This window comes from Mytilus californianus, unplaced genomic scaffold (genome assembly GCF_021869535.1).
Source record: "Mytilus californianus isolate M0D057914Y unplaced genomic scaffold, xbMytCali1.0.p SCAF_9, whole genome shotgun sequence".
NCBI lineage: Eukaryota > Metazoa > Mollusca > Bivalvia > Mytilida > Mytilidae > Mytilus > Mytilus californianus.
Window position 1 is genome coordinate 86,957,189 of NW_026262745.1, and position 25,565 is coordinate 86,982,753.

The window sequence follows — 25,565 nt, forward strand, 5'->3', positions numbered from 1 at the left end:
TTACTATAAATTTTCACTTCTTCGTACTATGAACATCAAAATTATTTCCTTTCTCCTTTTATACTCTATTTACATCACACTCCTGGCACCTATACATGAAGAACACAAAGTTTTAACGAGCACCAATTTTATAGTTTTATTGTTGATATTCACCCCGCATGTACCAAGGTTTAGAATAATTTTATTACAAGAAATTTCTTGGTGTTCCTAAACGGAAGGTTATACAGACAGAAGAAGTATACCTAACAACAAAATTATTTTTATTTACCTGTGTATAAAATTATTGCAAATGGCGGAATTATTTTCAAGGTTGATGTTTTTCTGACATTTTTTAACATTTCACAGCGGTATAATACTTTTACTCTTATTATTCATCCCTTAATACCATTAATTTTGTATTTACATTGTATCATAGATCAAATGTATTCGTTCTGTGTATATTTATTTGTGTTACTACGTCTTTTGATTGATTTAAACCATTCCAATTGATATTTTATAGTGTGTCTTTCTATGTTGTGATGTTACACTATTGCTTCAGATAAGGGTGAAGGTTTAGGACCATTAACACGTTTAAACCCGCTGCAATTGTTTACACCTGTCCTAAGTCAGAAATCTGATGTTCAGTAGTTGTCGTTTGTTGATGTGGTTCTTAAGTGTTTCTCGTTTCTCGTTTTTTATATAGATTAGACCGTTGGTTTTCCCGTTTGAATGGTTTTACACTAGTTATTTGTTGGGGCCCTTTATAGCTTGCTGTTCGATGTGAGCCAAGGCTCCGTGTTGAAGGCCGTACTCTGACCTATAATGGGTTTATTTTATAAATTGTGACTTCGATGGAGAGTTGTCTCATTGGCACTCATACCTCATCTGTTTATATCTATGTGATTGTAAAGACAAAAACATGTTCGGGTCTGTAATGGTGTTTTTTTGGTTTTTACATTTTTTTCTCCATATTCTGATATGATAAAAAGGAAAATTTGAAGAAACATATTTCAATCGGCATTACATAACATGACAAACAAAGAAATGAAAAATATCTTGTAAAGAAGAGTTTAAATTTCTGTCATAAGGTGTACTGATCTGAGCTTTGTTATTTGTATCTTCCAATATTCCAACATTTATGATTTTCCGTTATCAGATATTATTTGCTTTCTTTGATAAAAAGGTTCTTGATACATTATTAATCAACCCTTTTTCGTAAACATAAGCATTTTCCTTTTTTAAAGATTTCATTTTACTCTTCAAGACATTTCGTCAACTTAAGAGTATATAAAACTGTGTCTACCATACATTGCGGGAAACTATTCATTGTTAGACCCTTTCTATGTAGAAAAAGCAGATTCAAATTCTTCGTTCTCCTTTTAAGTGAATTTGGCTAGATACCGTTCAGCTTTATGTACTTGTTGGTGTGTACACGATATTTTAACAAAGGCCATCGGTGTTGAACTCATGAAAAAAAAGTTATCTTATCATCAATCGATTAAGAAAATTTTTCTTTATAATACACACATAAGGAAAATAATTATTTGCCCTGTTTCAAATATTTGATTTCTGTCTTTAGACATGATTGACTAGATATATCTTTTGTATATTTGTTTTTACATTTCATTTATTTTGACTGCAATGAAGGACATTTTCAATACTCTGACAGATTTTCAGATAATCTATCATTAAATGATCAAGGACCTGATAATAACCAAAATCGTCAAATAAAAGTGAACATGGACAAGTAGTCATTCAAAAATTATGTTTTATATTTACAGTAAAACCTGCATACGCCAGCCGGCTATTAGACTATTTAAATGGACCGGTTTGGACTGTTTGTCGGTTTATTTAGGTTTGCAATTTGCCGAGAAAATAATTTGCATGCATTTGTTATGTCTCATTGTGAACAAAACCTAATAATGAAATGGTGAAAAATATTTTAATTACAGGTTGAGTCATGGTGTGTATTAGTGTTCGAAAAGGAACATGTCAATTCTTCCCTGTCCGTACGCCAAGTTACTATGCATGATAGTTCTGAGTGACAAATTCATATGTATTTGAAATTGCAAAAAAGTTCGTCTTTCAAATTTGAAGAAAGAAATCGTATATCAAACGTTTTTTTTATATCCATTTTTGTAAAATCGGTCCCTAATTCATCAGCTTCAAACTCATCAGCTTCATTTTCACTTTCAATTAGCGTCCGAATCCTTTGGATGCTTGAATTTTCCTTCGTACGTTTCCACCGATGGTGTAGCCTATTGAATATCAAACATTCGATCCTCTGTGAAACATTGTCATACAATACCATTCTATCTGACAGTGAAATGTGATCATCATTGTCTTTTTCATTGTAGGAAAACACACGGTCCGGATTACATGATACAATTTTTCAAAGGGTTTAGAGGGGAACTGGGATTGCTTTTTCCTATTTTACAAAGAAATTGAAAGTTTACTCAGATTTGACTGAACTCGGCTACTCGGCAAAAAAAAAAAAGAAAATATTCAATGACTTAAGGCAATGTAGATCTTACGCAGTTTTGGTCATTCCTTTTAAGTTCTCTTTTGTCGTTTAATTCATCAAGTAAAACATCCTTAGCTCTCAATTTTGGGGTTTGAGCGTTGCTTGTGCAGATAAATCAAGAAAAGCGCTTTGAATTAAACAATCAACATTCAATCTAAATCATGTATACATTTATTCAGTGTATTTAGTAATAGCCGTTTTTGAATGATTGAGTGTTTTCGCTTACATTCAGATCAGGCAGAAGATTAATAAATATAGAAAAATTGAAAGTACAAATAACAAAGATAACAAAAAAAACCCATTTAAAATTAGATAACTCATTCAATCTATATATTACTTATATTGGTTGAGTTTATTTTAACATCGTCCGGGATACAACTAGTTCATGCACATTTAGAACGAGAATCAATTAACAATTAATACAATAGGCCGACTGTGACAAAAGGCGGAACATTCGGACTACCATTGGCAAGAGGGTATGCTGTATACGATTTTTTAAGGCAGCGAACTCTTTAGGTCTATCAGTTATTACAAACTAAATATGTATTGATACTTTATCCATGTATGGAAGAGATAATTAATGTGTATGGTATTATAATAATAATTAAACATGTTTACCTACCTCTTGGACTATGAACACACAATGTTAGTAAAGATGACCATTTTAAAGAAAAATATAAAATAAATGTATTAAATTTCTTGGTGTTTGTTGGTTCGCTCAATGTATTAAAAATATTTCTTGCTTTACCATTTATTTGTAAAAACTGATTTCCGTGATGTGGAAAATCTAAATATTCTGCAATGAAATATAAGGGATACGATGATATATTAATACTACAGATAAACACTTAAACATGGTTAAGTTAATGCTTATACCAAAGGATTTGTATTATCATTTTTATATAAAAACAAAATAAATATTGCATACAATAAAACTATATCAACAACTTACCTTAGTCAAAACGCATTTCACCACAAAGGAGAAAATTTAAATCACCGTTTTTAGAAGTAGGTTATATTAAAATTTCTGATTTTTGAGATACAAGAATTATACTGTTATGTAAAAATTTTAATTGATACTTTTGTTCCTTTACATAAAACGAGATCAATTGTAAAATATCGTGTATTCCTTAAAAAAAGATCTGTCAGCATTTTTAAATTGATCTGTCAGCATTTTTAAAAGACAACTTGTTTAACGTAAGCTTTTTTGGTTAAAATTTCTTTATTTGTAATCTGAAAGAACCGGTTTTTGTAATGATATCTTTTGAAATAATACTTCATAATGTTAATTGCTTTTATTGTAAATACAAAATAACGTTTACGAGGCCAACTTCATGTACGGAAATTTACTTGATATTTTGGTGAATAAGATTTTAATAATCATATCAAACTATCCATCTTTAGATTAAATGAAATCGTGTTTTAGGGGTTTTCTGTCAAAACTAACACACACGCCTAATAGTTAAGAAACACTCAACAAACCATCGAATCTATAGATATAAATGACTCTGCTTTGATAAAAAGTGTTTTAATGCAGAAAAGTCAAAATATTTTTATGAAAGTGTTTTGGTGTGTGGTATGTCTATGTGTTTTACAATTATTTGATATGAGCCTTTTCATTATTTTTTAAACATTTTGTGTACTGTTGTTCGTTGGTTGGTCTTTTTCTTATTTTGCCATGGCGTTGTCAGTTTATTTTCGACTAGTGAGTTTGATTGTTCCTTTGGCATCTCTTGCCTCTCTTTTATCGAGAATTTGAAGGCAGTATCACGTCACAAAAAACGACAGGAACTCTTCCAATACACTGTTATTGTTTCTTCTAATACAATCTATAAGTGGAAAAATATTAAATCAAAGTTATGAAATATATCCAATTAGGTTTTGCATTTCCTCTTATTGTTATAGACAGGAGAAATAAGGATAGGTAACAATAGGAACTAAACTCATATAAAAAAAAACAACAAAAAACACCAGAGAGTTCAATATACAATTATCGTGTCATTTCATTTGATATCTAAACTTATTCATTATAACATTGTCTGTATTTGATGGTAACCACCGGGGTATTCTAGCTAATAATGAAAACAATCGTTTTGTTTTACTTGTTCACATGTTTAAGTTAAATGTCGTATTACCTTCTTATTAATAGAGTGGTTCTTCGATAATGTCATGAATAAAGTAATACTCGTGTTGTTATTCAAAATGTAGGTTTACGTGTTGAATTGATGAGGTATTTCTGTAAAATGTAATTGTGGCTTTTAATGATGGCTGCATGTGGGTATGCAAGATTTAAATTAAAATGTGTGAATATTATATAATAGTATATATGATATATTCGAACACAATCTTATCGGATGTGGGTCTGTCTTTGTAAAATGTATTTATACATCTTGCTCCTATAAAACTATAGTTAGTATGAGGAAGAACGAATGAATTTATCACACATTATCTGTAGACGACATATTTTATTGGTAATCCCAGGAGATATGAAGTTGACCTCAACAAAACGGTAACTCATCTACGCAAAGTAGATACAGACATCAAAAGGTCATTTTGCAGTCTTCATAAATAGACGGTTGTTTCTCATGAACAAAAGGAAGAGGATATAAACAACAAAACGGAGGAACTGGCCTTTAACACTGATCCATGACCATACCGTATGTTCAAGTGTGCAGTTCAGTCGATGCATATTTTCAGCGAAGATCCGGTTGGTTGTGTGATATCATGCCATGTATTTCGTGGTGCAAGACCCATGTGCCGTATGTGAGATGCATTGATACCCCTCGGGTCTGTTCTGGTCTAAGCCTGTGGTTGAACTCACAAAATGATACCCCGCCTCGTACCACTTTCGATGTATTGAAGAAAGTAAATTCGAGTATCTCCCCTTCAAAGTATGGAACCGACGGGATTATCTTCCTTTGTGCATATCCTAATGTAGTGTTCTACAAAACTGGGTAATGTATTTTTTCAATATTTGTGTATCCTTTTAGGAGGATTTTGCGCTTACAAAGTCAATGTACAGAAACACAGACAGAAAGACTGACGGCCGGACGTAGTGGTCGATCCTTGTATAACCACCGAAAAGTTGTTTCGTTGGTTTATATGGCTCTTTACCAGTTTACAGTCTTCATCATTGGCCTCTTGCCCATTAAAAAAAAATTAACGATTGTATATATCATCTTAACTAGTTTAAGTCCTGGTGATGTATGGATGAGGTACCACTGAACGTCAGACTACCTGGAATTTAAACAAAAATAACACATTTCCATCCGCAATCTCGATTAAAAAAATCAATGTATCATTATTCAATATATAGTAGTCTCCTAATTTCTAATAGACCACACACCTTTATAAAAAAAGGCAATAGTACTATACCGCTGTTCAATAGTCATAAATCGAACTAACTGAAACAAATCCAGTTCACAAACCAAAACTGAGGGAAACACATCAACTATAAGAGGAAACAAAACGGAACAACAGAAACACTGAACTGCTACAAAAACAAACGCCAACATACATAGAAACGAACTATATAATAACAACTGCCATATTCCTGACTTGGTACTTAAATATAAAGAGATGAGGTATGATTGCCAATGAGACAACTACCCAACAAAGTTCAAATAAAGCGAATGCAAGCAATCATAGGCAACCGTACGGCTTTCAACAATGAAAAACCCATACCGTATAGTCGGCTATAAAAGGCCCCTACATGAAAAATATGAAACAATTCAACTGAGAAAACTAACGGCCTAATTTATAACAAAACAATTTACAAAAAACAAATATGACAGACGTGAACCAACGACAATCACTGAACTACACGCTCCTAAATTGGGACAGGCACATAAAAAATGTAGCGGGGTTAAACATGTTTGTGAGCGCTCAACCAACCCCCTAACCTGGGAAAGTGGTGTAACAGCACAACATAATAACAAACAATAAAAATCAGTTGAAAAAGGTTTAACTCATCAGATCGATACAAAGAAAAACATCAAACAAAAATAGTGAAGTGGATGAGTATATATCCATCCTAATCCCTAACTACAAAAAAACTTAAGTCAGTAGCCTTTTGTTCAGTGATTTTTGTTTGTTGGTGTCGCTCATAAGTGTTTCTCCTTTCTGGTTTCTTATATAGATTAGACGGTTGGTTTTTCTGTTTGAAAGTACATATGTGTAACATTTAGTATGGTTTTAATTTACTGAAACTAAATCAATATTTATACCAATAAAAAAAAATTCAAAGATTTAATTACAGTCTTGAATAGGTAACCTTTTAGAATACATTTATTTCAAGGATTGATAAGTTTACCCGGATCGTATCTAAATTTCCGGGCTCGTTTAATCACATTACCGTAACATTTAGGATGTGCAATTCCGTTTGAAATAAGTTTTCTACAGGTACAGCCACATTTGCAAGACAAATCTTTGTATCTATGGAAGAATTTAGTAAATGTTTTAAGTAAGCTGTGGTAACAAAATCCCTGACTTAATAATTTACCAGTAATACGGAGATCGCGTCATTGAAATCTCACATGTCACTACAGACACGGGCATAACGAACAAGTTGGGGTATATAAACACCGTAAGATGGTGCCAGAGGGACATCATCGTCCAAAAAAGGAAAATTAACAATAGGGAAAGGAAAATCATCCCTTTTGTCGTAAAATTTCGTGTAGAGTTTCTGGTGTAAAACCGAAATGTCTAAATTTAGGAAAGAACACTTATTACTGTTAATATTTGATTTATTTAAGGTAAGTTCCTGTTGGTAAATTTCGGCAGTATATTTAGAGAATTTTTGATTATTTAATGAAAAAATAAGTGTTGTTGGATTTATCAATTAAATGGAATTTAGACGGGTCTTTACTGAGTTTGGCCATAAAATGTGATTCATAACAGTACAGGAACATGTGTGCTATTAAGCGGGAACAATTGGTACCCATAGGAATACCTACAATCTGTCGATAAACTTAATGGCCGAAACGTACATACATTTTGTCAAGTAGAACATTTATGGCTTTAATCATCTCATCACACTTCCGATAAGTATATCTAGCATATTTAGCTTTCTCGTTTGAGAAAAGGCTTTATATGAGTTGAATCAAATAGATTTGAAACCAGATTTATCGAACGACCATTTAATTGAGTAAGAAAACTTTTGTTTGATAAGATTGTGTGGAAAGAGAGTAAAAGTCAAAACTGTCAACCGAATCAAACGGACCATCTAAAGCTCGTCATGTGTCTAAAACATCTAAAGAATTATTTACACTCCAAATATGGTTAATTCCACTGTTTTCATATGTTTTATTACACAAAATAATTATCAGTTCTTTGATAGAAGTTAGGGAACTCGTTAAAAGCACTGAAAGTCTAGTAGTAGAACACTTACAAGAGGCCGAGATGAAACGATATTTTACGGGTTTTTGTGTAGTTTAGGTAACCAATACATAGTGGGTACCTTCAAAAGTTCAGCAGAGGCCTTAGGCGAGCTGTGGTTTTGACATGAGTATTTACTATATGACTCTCTATGAGGCGTACGGCCTTGTATGTAGTTGAATGTATAATTTCATTCTTAAGGATTTACGTGTAGTATTTGTCCTACCACCACCACATTGGTGGCTGCTTTATCGGTCGTTTCGATCACAAATCGCTTTGCGAGTACTTGAATTTTCGTTTTAGTCCTAGAAATTGGCGTATTTCTTATTCTTTTATTTGTTTCTAAATTATTTTCGAAATGTGATATGCGAATATTAACAATATTCAGACATTTATTCAAATAGGAATTACGTGACTTTTTGTCAGATTTCTCCCGTTTACGCCATTTTGTTTACAATAGGATGAAAGAGCATCTTTAAAAACCTGACAACATTCTTCCCAATTCATGTTCGACTGTGGACGATATTTTGGTCCTTTTTTCAGAAAGTTTATAACCTCTCGGTCTTGAACGATGAGGTCCCCTATAGTTACACGGCCATAGGGATCATATCTAAACTTCTTATGCTGAAGGAGCATTATTTCCTATACTGACGTCTGATGTAACTATCGTATAGATAACATTTAAACTTCTACATGCTTTTTATACGAATAAGGAATTAAAGGTGTTATAAAAATATGGAGGTACAAAGTTTTAAACGGAAGAGTCATGAAAAATACTAGACAAATTAATAAAATCAATACCTCTATTAAAGTATTTTATTTTTATGAAATATTTTTTTATGATTTTCAGGTTTGTCAATTAGAGGGAACAGTCTATGGTGACAAAAGGCTGTAATAATACGTGTACACTCATATTTAGGACTAAAAACGATACTGTATCACACTCGTTGTAAATATTATGTAATTTACTAATCGGTATTTGATCCAGTTTGCATAATAATTGATGTCTACCATTGTTTTTTAAATATAGATAAAAAATCCTCAAGTGTAAAATTAGAACGATGTTTATTTCGTTGATTGCAGTTAATGCGATTGCCATGAGACCTATGATTGCGTTTTCTTTTATCAACAATAGTCATGATATCAATAGTGGAAGTTTTAGATATGTTCCCTTGGCCCATTATATTGTCATTTAGACCTGGGGGATACGCTGCCTGTAGTCGTTTAATTCAAGAAAGGTAGCAAAAATCACGGGAATCTTCAAACTGTTTATGTGATTGTCCTGGTTGTTTCTGTGCGGTTTGAAGTGGTTGAAATTTTATAAATTCAATATTGTGTTTGTGTTTTTCGAAATGTTGGTAAATTAAAATTTTGAATTTCTTCGGTATGCGGAAGCGGTATAGATGTTCTTGTATTCGTTTGAAAAATTCACTTCCAGTTCGCCCTACATATTGAATACTACATTTCGGTTTTGTTCATGTTACAAGATATATGAAACTTTGGGTTTTTTCAAGTAATCTCATATCTAAAGGAAAGAGAAAAACTTCTTCCATCTACTGATGACCGAACAGTATTATTTGAAGATAATCTAGAGCAGGTTTGTCATTTTCTGGCATTGCACGGGAATATTTGTGGATATCCACGTGCGTTTTTGTTGAAATGTGAAATGTGCTAAATTTTGAAGATGAATTTCGATTAGCGGCAGTGGAATTTATATTATGAACGCGGTTCTTTAAGCACGTAGATATTCGTAGTGTGGAGAGTTTTTTTGTTATTTTACCTTTCTTAAAATCATGATATTATATAGTTTAAAAGTAGAAAAGAAAAAGAGACCGAAAGTCAAAGCTTTGAATTGGGATCATAATTAAGGGATGAGAAGTAGGTAGTGCAGTCGAAGAATTATAATAAAAACTGTAGTTAAATGGCACGAGAACACAGTTATTTTCGTTGTGCATTTCTTTAAAAATTAAAAAAAAGTTTCAGGCATACTAAATATTGACCTTATTAAACTAAAACAAATCACTACTATACCTAAAAATTCATCACTCAAAGTTATTTTAAAACATATAATTCAAGCCGCCTACTTAATATTTCCTTCATAGAATATAAAGCAATACATTGGAAAGTATATCAACAAAATTTTGCAAGTAATATACCGTCCACAGTAGGGACTATATTTGTAGACAACGAAAATCAAAGGACGATAACTGTGTCTCGGACCAACTGCCTGACGTAAAGACACGAGTAAAGTAAAACACAACAAACATATAACAAAAGCAGGGCAAAACAGAAAATATAAGAATTCTTAGTAAAACCATAGAAGGGGACGCCTCAAATAAGATTTTAAATTTAAAATAGAAAAAATGTAATGATAAAAAACTAATAGTAAATAGCTCTCTCACACGCCAAAAAAAAAATCTTAACTATAAACTATAAGGGCATACACTTAAAGCATGGGGACACATTCTACAGCTAGTCGGAATTTTAACGTGAGAGCTCAAAAAAGAACGAGACAATACCCATGGGGAGCAATATACACTAAAGACAGTATTCAACATCATAGCTCAAAGAAAAGCAACCAAAATTCATAACGTACCGGATAAGAAAAAAGTTTGATTCAATCTAATCTAACGAATTCGGACAAAATCAATAGCTTTGAGGAAATTTATTCACAACGGGTTTTTAATGTTGGTCAAAACATTTAACTTCCGGAAGAAATGTCAAATAAAACTGACGGTAAAGTGTGATCAATAAAATGTAATGCAACAAATAATCCTACTAATCAGCCATACTTTCTGTTAAACGGTATTTGAATATTGTTTAGGTTCGGACGGACTGACGGACACACGAAAGGACGAACATGCAAATCCTATGTATGGAAAATGTAAATATATCTATATAACCTGTGCGTCATGATACAGAAATAAAATGAGAAAACAATATCTCTTAACCTTTTCCCTTTTTTCCCTTTTTATTTGAGCGTCGCTGATGAGTCTTCTGTTTACGAAACGCACGTTTAGCGTACACAACTTCAATCCTGGAATCTATGATGAGTGTATTTACAACTACTGTGTCGATGCCACTGATGGTGGCGTTTTTCTCTCTGATAGTGTCACCAGCCCAGTAAGTTAGCACTTTTATCATTGATATGGTCATAATTACATATCGACTGTTTACAAAACTTCGCATTTTTAGAAATACTAGGGATTTTCTACCCAAGGAATATATTACCTTAGCTGTATTTGGCAAAACATTTAGGAATTTTGAGTTCTCAATGCTCTTCAACTTTGTATTCTATTTGGCCTTTTAAACCCTTTTGATTCGATCGTAACTGATGATTCTTTTATAGACAACACGCGCGTCTGACATGCACAATTTTAATCCTGGTATCTTAGATGAGCTATAAATAACACATCAGTCGTGAGGAAAAGGACACCCATTTACATGTATAAAGTCAAATCCTTTCTGAATTATGACATTAAATCCGATGCATCGTGTAGGAAGGGTGTCATGCTCTGCGCACGTCAAATAACGGCGGTAAAAATTCTTCTAGGTCCGTTTGTCGCATTATGGCAAAGTTCTAGTCCTTATTCGACATACAGTCTTTTTCCCAATGGCAGTCTAGATCAATTATTAGGTTACTACATTTTTTATTCTTATATTATTCTTTTTTGACAGTGACCTGTTAATCGTACCGCGTTGTTGACGTATCCTATTTTCTAAATCTAAGCTATTCTGAATGTGCAGCCAAAGGGTGGTGGATGTTTTCTCTACCAATGAATATAGAACCATCAGCACTGAAAGCAGAATTGATGCAACGCAAAAGAAAAACGACCAAACAAATTCTTTAAAAGAATTTGTAATCATGTGAATGTCGTCAAATCCTGAAATGATGGCAGATTCAAGTTGTATACATTTAAATCATTTCAACATAACCTGTGTATATATGTGATAAACTAGTTGTTAATTAGTGCATATAGTTAATTTCATCACTTAAGAAACGCGTGACAAGTGTGGTTTGAGCATCGATTTATTGTCTGAAAAACATTAAAGCCGAAGGTAAACGAAATAATATATCAGACATTTTAAGAATAACGAACCTTTTAGAAATATAATGATCATAATAAGTTTTAAAAGCAACACAGACATACTATGCATATACAACTTTGTGGAAACATTTTGTACTTTTTAATTGTGCACTCTTTTATATTTCCACTTTATCTGCCAGAACAATATTGAATCTAAGTTTGTAAGTATAAAAAAAAAACAGATTGAGCAGTTATATCTACGTCTGAAAATACTAAACGATGAGAACAGTACAATTTTGTGAAAAAAAACTAGTTTAAAGTAATAGAATATAAAGATATTCCGAACGTACAAACCTCAATGTATCTTCTACTTGCTGTAGACATCACAAGAACACGCCAATTTTGTGTGTGTGTATATATGTCGCTAGATCCATATATCCATATATCCAACGTAATCAAAGGTTTGAACGTTGTTTTCAATTTAGACTTGTTTATATTTTTTCGTTTGGGCTTGTATTATATTTGCCTTCGGGTTTATATGATCCGTTCATCTTATTTCGACTCTTCAAAATTAAAGAGTCTATCCTAAATTGAGGTAAATTATATGGCCTTCTAAATACCGTTTCGTTTCCTAACATCACTGAAGAGACATTAATTGTCGAAATCCGGATATGGTGTACTAATTTTGCACCTTTTGTTTGCGGTATACCATCTTTTCCGCAAGTCTATTGTTTTCTGTTTGGTATTAAATTAATAGTTAAGATCCAATTTGTTACATCTGGTGATCCATTTATTTGGCAATCGCCAATAACAGTCAGCAAGGTTTAAGAACACTCGTTGTTCGACCTGTTAGTCAAATGTGTTTTGTTAAAATATACTTTTTCACTTTTTTGGTCTTTTGAAAAAATGTTGTTTGTGCTGTATTTAGACCCCTCTACCAAGAAATTTGTTTTGCATGCACACGTATAAAAATTGCGGTTTTTATCAAACGCAATCACAGGTTTGAACGCGAGATGTAACATGGATCTTAATTATTAATTTAATACCAAACAGAAAACAATAAACATGCGGAGAAGATTGTATACCGCAAACATGAGGTGCAAAAGTTTGTACACCATATCCGGATTTCGACAATTAATGTCTTTTCAGTGATGTTAGGGATCGAAACGGTATTTGGAAGGCCATATAATTTACCTCAATTTAGGATAGACTCTTGAATTTTAAAGAGTTGAAATAGGATGAACGGATCATATAAACCCGAAGGCAAATATAATACAAGCCCAACCAAAAATATAAACAAGTCTAAATTGAAACAAAGTTCAAACCTTTGAATGCGTGGGATAAAAATCGCAATTTTTATATATGAATATAAAACCATCAAAATGTATTTTAATATTATTCTTTAGGCGAATGCAAATGGTCTTATTTATACATGCATATTAAGTGTGATTAAAATTGATCAAATCTCTTGTGTAAAAATCGAGAAACGGCCGTTCGTAATATATAAAAAAAAAATGCAAAATTAAAATGTATAATGAATAATATGTATCTAAAACATTTTCCTTGCATCTTACGCTGAACAAATAACTTAAAAACCGAAAATTCCCTTGATTATTACTACAAGTGTGAGGTGCTCAAGACCTTGCCGGTGAAGAAAGGAACGTATTAGAAAATTGTATAAGACTAATGACTACAAGAAACATGGGTCATTGAAAAAACTTTAATATCTGTATAAACATATTTATGATATCTTTTTTATCAATACTAAAAAGTCTAAACAACTTTACAAATATGTAGGTAACAAGATTATAAAGTGAGGCTTTCGATAAAAAAAAATTGAAGAAAGACAATTGGCCTGTACATGTAAAGACGCACGATCTATGTCAAACTGTTAAATTGCACCACGTGTTGTGCCTGTATAGAGTCAGGCTATCCGGACTAAGCTTTGCCGTTTTCGTGTATCTGATCTATCGCAGGATAACATTTTAATATGGGATTTAATTGACGAATTCTTAAAAATTGATACCTCTTTATGCATAACACTTACCCCACAGTGTATGAAAGCCAGAAATGATGAAGCAATACATTCCCGTCTTGTCGAACGCTAATCCTTCTAACAAAACTAAACCAAATGAATAAACAATCATTCCAATTTGTATTTAGGTTTTCCAAAATCTCGAATAGTCTATGCAACTGAAATAACGAAAAAGATACGTTGTTAATAACATAATAATATGGCGAAGACAGCATATATCGTTAATGTGAAACAAAAATTAACACAGATAAAATTATAATAAAAAAGCTACAGATACAGACAAAAAAAAAAAAAAAAAAAAAAATCAAACTAAATCTTCTTTATCATGTTTATTGGTCAGCCGTTTCTATTTCGACTGTAGCATTCGTCATTTTACTCATGGTAGATAAAAGCCAATGGCAAATCGCATTCGTTTTACAGTGAAGTCATCAAAGAAAATCAAATTGAGGTTACGAGATATGCAGTACGATGCAAATTAAGATGAAGATTTTCATAGAAAATCAGTAAGGACACTAAGATGTCTATAGATAGTAACATATGTTATGCTGCATGCACTAGATGTAACTAAACTATACAATCGTCAAAGACATGATAACACAAACAAAAAACGAATCTACAGCCAAATTTGGAGAGTATCAGAGCTATGCATTTAGGAAATACACTGATTTCAAAAATGTAATGACACCATTTTTGTATTTAAATAGCATCTATATGTTCGAAAAGATAATTTAATATATTAAAAATAACTTGTTGTGCAGCTTCATTGCCAGCAGCAAACTTTACAAACAATATGCCGATTAGAAAAGGACGGTCTCAAATTTTATTTCGACTGCCTAATATTAACTTTTGCTGCCGAATGTAAGATCATTATGAAACAGTGTCAATGTCAATAAAGGTTGGACATTATGAAGTATTGTAATGTCACAAATGAGTTGAGACTTAAAGTCAATGTTACCAAATGAGTCCAGATTGCGAGACACTGTAGAAACACACTTTTAATTTATCGAACAACTTTCTTACCTTCCCTAGTTTTATAATTGCTTGACATAATTATAAACAATAGACCATAAAAGAGAGGGGAAAGATACCAATTGGACATTAAACTCATAAGTCGAAAATAAACTGACAACGTCATGGCTAAAAATGAACAAGACCAACAAACAAACAACAGTACACAAAACACAACAGAAAAATAAAGACTGAGCAACACGAACCCTATCAAACACTGGGGGTGATCTCAGGTGCTCCGGAAGGGTGAACAAATCCCGCTTTACCCGTCGTGTTGCACATGTAAGTAAATATCCGGTGAAAAGTCTAATTCTGTAGGTCACATTCGAGGAAAAGTGGACGGGATTGTAGTTACGACAATTGGAACATATCCGTCGTCATCTGTGAAACAGAAATTCCATAACGGTCATCCAACTCGTGATCATGGTGTCCGTAAAATTTATGATGGGATGTTTTCAACTTCACCACTTGGAACTCTTGGTTAAGTAGCTTCTATGTGAGCAGCAACGAAATCATGATAGGGAATACAATCCCTGGAATATCGTATCATCAACTGGGAGATATATACTCTATATGCAGGCGCTACTAGAATGTTGATACATAGAAGTGGGATAATAGAGAAGAAACATTATAGTGAAAAAAAAAAATATTTAAAGATATACTGTAGTATTCAGCCATTATGTATGGTGTAAAGAAATAACAAAAATAACAATAAAGTGTTCATAATTATCGTGAAATATAAATGGAAATCTTAAAATAAATTGAGTGCTGTAGGCATTGTGCTGGATTTTTATTGCACCTACTTTAACTTACAGTGTGTAATTCTGCTGAAAAGTGAGGATGAAGTTTTTCAAACACACAACATGTTATTGTGTCTGTCGGCATATCTTTGATGGCAAATAATGTTAAAATAACTCCTTACTTTTGTAAACATGAGGCGTTGTCAAACTTGACGTTATGTAAATGCAGCTGTCTATTATAAAAGACTGAATATTGACTCTAGATATCTTGATTGTTCTGTGTTTTGTGTGCTGTCTCATCACACTTCACAGCAAATAACCATTTATTCAAGCCTTAAGTGGATGAAAAAGATTTACCTTGAATTTCGACGTGTTATTGTAACAGCTCTCTTGTAAATGATCTTTATGTTAACTACTAATATGTTTATACAGTGAGTCATTTATTTTTATAAAATGAATTTAGATTTTTGTTTTTAACTTTATGAAACATAAATTCGGAATATGTATGATTCATAATACTAAAAACAACAAATACAATTTTTTGTAATCGTCAACTCATTCGTAACCTATTTTTACAATTACCGTGATTGTATATGACAATGATGTAACTAACAGTTACTTTAAGGTCAAGTTACAGTATATGAACTCCGTCTAGATGATTCCGCGAAATAATGCGAAGTTGAGTACGAGTTACCTCCCTTTGACCAATTTTCGCAATGTTGTAACCGGCGATTTTCCGACTGGAGTAAGGTGAATTTAATGGGAAGTATGTATCTTCTAGGAGATATTACGGCTTTGCTCAAACTGAAGATGAAGGAATGTTAGAAGATTTTGAAAATGAGTATGACAATAATCATGAAGACGATCTTCAAAAAGGGACGCAGAGTGGTAGAACCTTGATTTCTAGCCGACCAGTTAAAGCAGTGTAAACTGTACCTCCCCACTATGTCTTTATAATTGTGGAGAGGAACAATATTGTGATCTAGGGGGTATACTTTGTGTAGTAGGCCAAAACCGTCCTTATAAAACCCTATATACTGGGAAAAGACATCGACCTGAGTGCAGACACTTAGTAGAAGGAGATACTATTAAAAGAATACCAACTCATTCGGCACAAGTAAAAATAGTCTCACAAATTCAAGAAAAGAAAATGAATCACATAAAATTATTTGCTGCGGAAATCAGTCAACAGAAGACACTAAACGATTTAATATTTAAATTTACCTTCGTCACGGTTGCAACACTCATTTGATATTTATACAACATGATTTTAAAGACCATTACAGATACATAATAAATAAAACTGATGTTTTACAATCATTGGGATCATCGCTTCAGTTTGAATTTTAACGTTTTTTCGCAATAGCATTTTCTTTCACGTCCACAATTTTGTGGAGAGTTTTAAAGCTAAAAATAGAACAGAAATCCTTAAGTAGACACATGTATAAATAGTATATGGTTTGAAAAAGTTATACATGGCATATTTTTCTAATAAAAAGAACATTCAGCGGATCCTACAAGGGTTTTCTATTAGTTTGATTTGTATGGTTGTCTCCTCAAAGGAAATGGTTATATATATGGTTACAAAATAACTTGAAAAAAATCATGTACCTTGAAAGTTGCGTCTCAAATATAGAATAAGACTGTTCTCGGTTCTATTCAACTCCTAAAACTTTAAAGATCGAGAACGAGATTCTGTCGATATCATACCATTTTACTATAAAAAAATATAAATATGCACACACACTTTCAGTACCCAAAGTAAAATGAAAATTAGGTGGGGATTCAATTCTTCAATAAAAAGCAAACAAACAACAACACCGGGCCACAAAAAAGAAAAAAAGACATCTAGTGATATACATATGTGCATACGGGCTTAAACAACAGACAAGTTTTCCTATCATGTCTTAACCTTTCTTATGGTTTTTTTTTTAATTATTATGGTAGGCATATACAACTTATATATGTACATCTTTGCTAACGGTTTTCAACAGTAGAAAAGTGTCAAAAAAGACAGATAAATTATCTCTTCAATTTCATCCTTTATTGAATCAGGACATTAGGATGATTTCTTTTTTATTTTATTACTATTTTTGCGTTACTGTACTTATAAAGTCTTTCCACCTGAAATATGTAATTAATTCATACATGTTTATTTCATATGATGAAGACATAATCTTTCAATCAGCTTATTTAAGGTCTGGAGCTGGCATGTCAGTAACTGCTAGTAGTCCTTTGTTCATTAATGTTGATTGTTTTTCATTTTGCTTACTTTCTTCTGTTACCTATTCTAACATTGGATTCTGACTTCATTTAAACTGAATTCTACTGTTCGTATGTCTGTATGTTTGTTTATTCCACATTGGCTAGAGGTATAGGGGGAAGGTGAGATCTCACAAAACATGTTTAACCCCGCCGCATTTTTGTGCCTGTGCCAAGCCAGGAACCTCTGACCTTTGTAGTCTTGTATGTTTTTTTTTTTTTAATTATGGTTCATTCATATAATTCGCAGTTAAGTGTTACGTATATTTTCACTGAACCAGTAAATATTATTGTTTAGGGGCCAGCTGAAGCCCGACTCCGGGTGCAGGATTTTCTCGCTGTGTTGAAGACCCAGTAGTGGCCTTTGGCTTTGTTCTGCTCTTTGGTCGGGTAGTTGTCTCTTTGACGCATTCCCCATTTCCATTTTCAATTTATGATATTGAGCGTATCGTGTTTTTTACAACTGTTATAATTTCATTTAAAAAATACACGGCCATGAAAGAGGGTCAAATATTAAGGTTACGTCGCTTCTACGTGGAAAACGAAGTCAGTGACCATATCTTTTTTTACATCATTTAATTTGTTAAACAAAGAGGAAGAAAATATTAATTAATAAAAAATATCTAAGTACTCTGTCACATGATTTATGCAGGACACCGAAAAGTGTAGACGAAAATAAGGATTTTTCCTATATATTCAATGTACTTTAGTACCCTCTAGACCCATTTTAAACATGGCTTTTTCTCGAAAACGAAGTCGGTGACATATATTTTTTTTTAACATTTTTCGAAGTATATTTTCAATATCTAATCGAATGCTAAATTAAAAAAAAATCTAGGTACTGGTTATTTACTGGTCCTTGACCTTAAATATGTGTAACGTAAGCCTTAGTAATTTACCAGTAAAAAACAACTTAACCTTATATACAAATAAAATTGGCGTGTAAAATCTCTCACATTTTGTGAAAAGAGACATCATTCAGTTAATATTCTCTTATATCTGTGCAGTTCATTTATAAGTATAATATTATACATGTAATATAGTATGGGGTTTGATCATTTGACGAAGGCCGTACGGTGGCCTATCATTGTTAACTTCTACGCCATTTTGTCTCTGATGTAGAGTCTTATCTGCAATCTTACCACATCTTCCTATTTTTATATATATACGAATATATTGTGTCACTTAGATAAGGTCGTTACGCTAATATATTTTAAAAAGTAACAGCCGAAAACAAATGTATTTGTTGCCTTTATACACTTTTCCATAAGATATGCGATGTAAGAGTAGATTCTATAGCTTTTCTATATTTTACACAGAGTAAAAAGGAACATTAAAAGAGCAGTGTTTCTCCTTGGTGGGGTTATATTCAAGGTTTCTATGTTTGTTGCATTCGCTTTCAATAAACTGACAACAAAACAAGACAAGTTATTATTTTTCACTGTGATGATTATGGCAGTTACAGCTGTTACTAATTGTATTTAGACATGCTAGAAGTCAATATCATCATTAATAAGAATTTTAACATCAGTAGTTATAATAAAAATAATTATTTCGTGTTTTTGTGTTGCCATTGAAAGTAAAAGAGGACAATAAAATTACCCAAAATCTGAACTTTTTAAAGGGCAATTTCAAATAGAAGACATATATAACAAGCAAATTGTTTATGTTCCCTTTGTCGTTATCGGATAGCGAATAATTAGGCCTTTAGTGCACTTGTTGTGGTAAACCGCTGGTCTAACTAATAATCAGATGTGCTATTGTATGACCCGCCAAAACGCAAAAACATAGTTTAATGTATGGCAATAATAAAGATACAATAATAATTGATAATAGAATAATAATAAACCATTTCAAAACAGGTATTCGTATGCCCTTGAAATACATTTTCAATGTCATTTCTTTCATGGATGCAATAAATGTCCAGAAATAAAAAAAAAAAAATGTTAAGGTTTTTGAAAAATCTATTATCTTTTTTTTTCAACTTTTGCTAACACGAAATGCGGACGTTCGTTATATATTTCTATGTGATCTTTGCATTCATCGAAGCTTCTTTTCTATTGAATACCTTTCATACATTTGACAACAGTCCTTTAAATCGGTAATCTAAGATTCTTTATAAAAAAAGTTTAAATTTAAAAATAAGAAGATGTGGTATGATTGCCAATGAGACAACTCTCCACCACAGACCAAATGACATAGATGTTAACAACTATAGGTCACCGTACGGCCGTCCACAATGAGGAAAACACATACCGCATAGTCAGCTATATAGAATGACAACATGGTCCCAAAATGACAAATTTAACATAATTCAAACGGGAAAACTAACAGCCTGATTTATTCAAGACTGAAATTTTCTGTTTTCGTACACACTGCAAACCTAATCGAAATTATGAATAGACTAATCACTACATATTGATGAAAAGTAATGCATTTCAAATGTGTTTTAGGTGACGATGTGTTGGAATGGTTCATTCATTTGTTTTATAGTTTCATCATATAAATGAAATACTTAAATATAATTATTGAAATGATTGAAACGAAGCAAGGTTTAATTGGGTGTACATGTAAAATATATAAGACATGACAAGATTTCTTAACGGACATAACATGTCATAGTCAGGTAAATTATGTTAAAAACTATAACAAATTACGGGAAAATGTTACTCATCTGTTTCAGGTCGATCCATATGTATGACATATTTGCCACTGGAAATAAGGGGAGCATTCAATTAATCAACATCATGAAATGATTTTGAGTCATTAATCTTTAGTTGAAACTTGTCTCAAACAGTTTTCCAATTTTAGATATTTGATTTTATATTTAATTTTTTTAACAAGGGTTTTAGTAGACTTGATATCTTTGAAGTTCCATATACATGGATAGGTTTAAAGCTCTATCAAGAGGATCATACATATGAGAAATATATTATATTTTTTGTAAATTATATGTTTTAAACGATTGATTTGGTTGTACCTGACATAAAACAGTTTGTGATGGCAACTAAACATTCAGCTTGATATTACATACACCTCAATAAACGGTAACTTTAGATCGGATTTTCAATTGCACCAATGCTAAAAAAAAAATGTCGAATGGTTAAAGGTCAACATACAGTGTAATTAATTTTTAATATGGTGTTTGAAGATCAAGAATGAAATCATAATTATATAGTGTAAAGACTAATTATGTTTTAAGATTTTATGATTTTGTTTTAGATTTATTTTCACCAATAGAAAAAAGATCTGCAATAAACGTACATTTTAGCATTTCTTTCCTCCTTATTTCTTATCATTTTTTTTTGTCATATCAAATATCGATGGGGTTACATGGGATGTAGATGATTTTGGCTGTTTCATCTATTTGTAGATATTTTCTGACTGATTGTTTTTTGTTGTTTTCTTCATCTACATTTGTCTTTGCAAAAGGCACACAACATGTATTTAAATCAGCCATGTGACTTATTTTAAGATTTTGCGACCTTTGTTGCAGTTTAAAAATTTCAATCATTTAACTTGTGTGTAGATCTTATTTTTCCCCTCAAAGAGTTATTCATATGGTTCTTTAACGTATAGATAGCGCGAAACTCTCACTACACGCGTTATTGTATATACGACATCTCCATTTCGACTGGACGTAGCCGCGTATCTATACATCCACACAGACAGACGGACACATCCCTTTAGCAAGAGTTTACTATCGGACGGGAGAATTCCAGAGATTATCAATATTTCTATACCCAAGTTAATCCTTTGGTCCTGAATAAAAAGAGAGTAGGATATACATTAATGAGACAGCAACCCAACGACACAGACAAATCAAAACATTTAGAGTCAACATTTAGTCTTTTGTAATAGAAAGATGTGTATACAGAATATTAAGCACATGACTAAAAATATGGCGTTAATTTAATATTATTTTCCGTCAAATATATGCAAAAAGACACAAGAACATGTTGTGTAGTTGAAAAATATCATCTGCCGTTTTTTAATCTCGATCAGTGGAAATCAAAGAAGGTTTAATATCAACCAGTGAAAGAAAAACTCTTCACTATATACAGTTAACTCTCGTTGTCTTCCTGAGTTAGGGCCTCGGTGGCCCAGTGGTCTAAGTAGTCGAACTACTGTATCACTAGCCAGTCAACACTGAAATTGTGAGTTCGAATCCCGCACGGGGCAGGTGCACTCGACTCCAATCTTAATTGACTAGGATTGTCAGTTTTCCTACCGAAGGTCGGTGGTTCTCTCCGGGCACTCCGGCTTCCTCCACGAATTAAACCTGACCGCCACGAAATAGGAAAATAGTGTTGAAAGTGGCGTTAAACACCAATCAATCAATCTTCCTGAGTTTTCTGTGGTCCCAAACTTTTTTCATTATAAATATATGTATTTCGACTCCTGATGAGTCGAAATTCGATGAGTCGAAATTTTGGTTGACTCGTACCAAATGTAAGGTCCTAATGTAAACAAAAGCAATCAAATTGCACTATTTATCTCGATTTAATATACAATTACTGTCGGACGGGAAAATTCCAGAGATGTCAATATTTCTATACCCAAGTGTAATCTCTTTGAGGGGAAAATAAGATCTACACACAAAACATGACCTGGTGGATTTAAATGGATTAAAAAGTTCATCAGACAGTACACGTGTAATTGAATGTCCGTTCACTGACCACTGTATTGATTTATGACATTCTTTTTCCACGAGTGTTTACCTAAGATTATCTGATCACCATGATAAATATTAGTGATACATTGTTATAGTTTATGACAAAGTCTTTAAAATGTTTTAAACACAATTAACCGTAATTGTACATTAATGAGCTTGGTTGTGCATAAAGTATGGAGTAAGACTAAGTGATAAACTCAAAACTACTTAATCAACGTCTTGAATCTTTTTGCATTTTCTCTTGCAGAAAAAGATTTAAATAAAAGTAAATGAAAAAAATCTAAATTTTTTTTTAAACTTCTTGTATATGAAAATGAACATTTTTGTCAACTATAAATCATGGTAAGATCGATTGCTCTTTCTCTCTCTGTGCTAAAAACCAAAGAGAAGAAGGACACTGTACAAAGAAAGAAGTAAAAGACGAACAATCACATAATTTAATATAATAATAACAAAAATATATATATATATACAGTTACATCGATTTCAGACAAGAATATCGATCCCCTACTCATATGCATCTGAATTTATTTTACCCGAACCAAGCTAAGCAAAAATTGTGTTCCTTGTTCTGTCAAACTTCCGGTATTCATTTGAGTCGAACTACTAATATCTCGAAAACTTTCTTTGGTCCGACTGACTTCAAGATAACGAGAGTCGACTGTAGTAACGGTAAAATTAATGATAATAATGGATGGCTGCTTAACGTCCAGCGGCAAATTATATGCATATTTAGTAAATATTATAGAAATGGTAACCCTGATATGTCCTAGACCGCCACATTGAGCCGAATTTTTAAAGTGTTAGTCCACAAGGTAATAGTATGCAGGAAGATCTGTCACCCTACCCGGACAGATTTCTGACTCTGAGCCGACCATTCCTCGCTCTTACATATGAATGCCACGTGCTTAGCGTAAAACAGCAGATACCAACGTAAACTTTTCTTTGAACCGATTATGGTTCGAACCGACAACCTCCCGAACTCGGTAGTACAGAATAGCATACCAACCACTCAAGTACAATAAACAATACATATTTATAGACTTCCCACAGTTACTATTGCGAGCTAAAAGTATTACACATAAATAAGATACGTTTAATGATATTATTGGAAACTACACTTAAATGTAGACGGCCAGCTTCAGTGCAGAAGTCATGCAACAACACTCACTGCAACTTGTACCAATGTCTTTGGGGTTCCATATGTGGCAATGCTATTTCAAGGCTAAAATTGTGTGCTTATCCAATATACCCTCAGTTTCCAGTGTCATTCCAAGATTCCTGTCCAACTTCACAGTTGACGTCTTATTGCAAGACCTACCTATTGTATTTAAAATTTATGATATTTTGTTATGAACATGCATGGAATATTTGCCACTGGACGTAAAAGCAAACAACAATTAATCAACTTCATAAATCATTTTCCATGTGAACAGTTCACATGGTATACGAAGACAGGATCATGTACAATGATATAATGTAAAATATTCATCTAAATCACTTATTAAGTATGCAGACGTTGCTAAGGTTGTTTTTTTTTATGGGGGGTGGGGTTGACGGGGTGTATTTTTTGGTAACTTACTACATGACTGAAAACTAATATCGTTTTTTTTTTAAAATTTATACATGTTATAATGGTTCTTAACATCTGTTTTATTACTGTTTATTATATGTGATTATGTCAGGAAATTATAAAACTGAGAAAGGTAAAAGTTTTTTTTCAAGGTTTTTGCTTCCTATAGACCTGCGAAGGGAACGACAGACTACAACAGAAGTGTGTTTTTTTTTTCATGTAATACGTTGTATTTCAATTTAAGGATGCTAATCAACCTTGCCAAATATTTCCTGTATGCATTTTTAATCAAACCACTAAAATCTGTATTACTTGATTCTGAAGATGTTACATTTAGAGTGTTTCAATACGATTTTATTGATTGAGGTTTAAATGCATATTTTTTTTTTCAAAAACAAACAAACGAAACAAATTAAATTATCAACACAAAAATGAACATTAACATGAATATTTTGAAGAACCTTATGCATCTATGTCTGTTTGATTAGAAGTTGTGTAACAAGCTGTTTGAATAGCTAATTATAAGAAGAGGTTTACTTACTGTTTTCATATTGTCTGGTCTTAAGAATCCATTTCATGATTACTGAGAGATTAAACACATTAGATATATATAACAAGAAGTTCTTTTGCAGAGTATTCATTGGTCAGTTTTAAATGAGGTCTGTATAGGGTTTTTAATTAACTCATTAATAAACTTATATGGCCATGTAATTACAGGCGACCTCAACACCGTTCAAGACCGAGAAGTTATAAACTTTCTGAAAAAAGGACCAAAATATCGTCCATCGTCAAAAATAAATTGGGAAGAGTGTCGTCAAGTTATTAAAGATGCTCTTTCATCCTATTGTAAAAAATTGCGTAAGCGTGAGAAATCTGTCAAAAAGTCACTTGATTCTTTTTTGAATACATGTATGAATGTTGTTGATATTCACATATCACATTTCGAAAATAATTCAGAAAAAGATAAAAGAGTAAGTAATACGCCCATTTCTAGGATTACAAAAAAAAATCAAGTACTATCAAAGCGTTTTGTGTTCGTACCGGCCGACAAAGCAGCCAACAATGTGGTGGTGGTAGGACGTAAATACTACACGGACGTCCTTAAGAATGAAATTATACATTCAACTACATTCAAGGCCGTACGCTCCACAGAGAGTCATATAGTAAATAATCGTGTCACTACCACAGCTCAGCTGAAGCCTCCTCGGAACATTTGAAAGTCCCCACTATGTATTGGTTACCTAAACTACACAAAAATAAAAACCCCGTAAAATATCGTTTCATCTCGGTCTCTAGTAAGTGTTCTACTACTAACCTTTTGGTGCTTTTAAATTTTTTGTAATAGAACACATGTAAACAGTGGAA

General features: G+C 32.5%; 1 protein-coding gene across 1 annotated transcript in view; it reads right to left on the bottom strand.

Annotated features, from left to right (window-relative positions):
- LOC127714317 (transient receptor potential cation channel subfamily M member-like 2) overlaps positions 1-3,490 on the bottom strand; it is a 156,349-nt gene extending 152,859 nt beyond the window's left edge. Inside the window, exon 1 of the mRNA XM_052220378.1 lies at positions 3,456-3,490. The gene's annotated coding sequence lies outside the window, so the exon portion shown is untranslated. The remainder of the gene's footprint in view (positions 1-3,455) is intronic.
- Between the last annotated feature and the right edge of the window lie 22,075 nt (positions 3,491-25,565).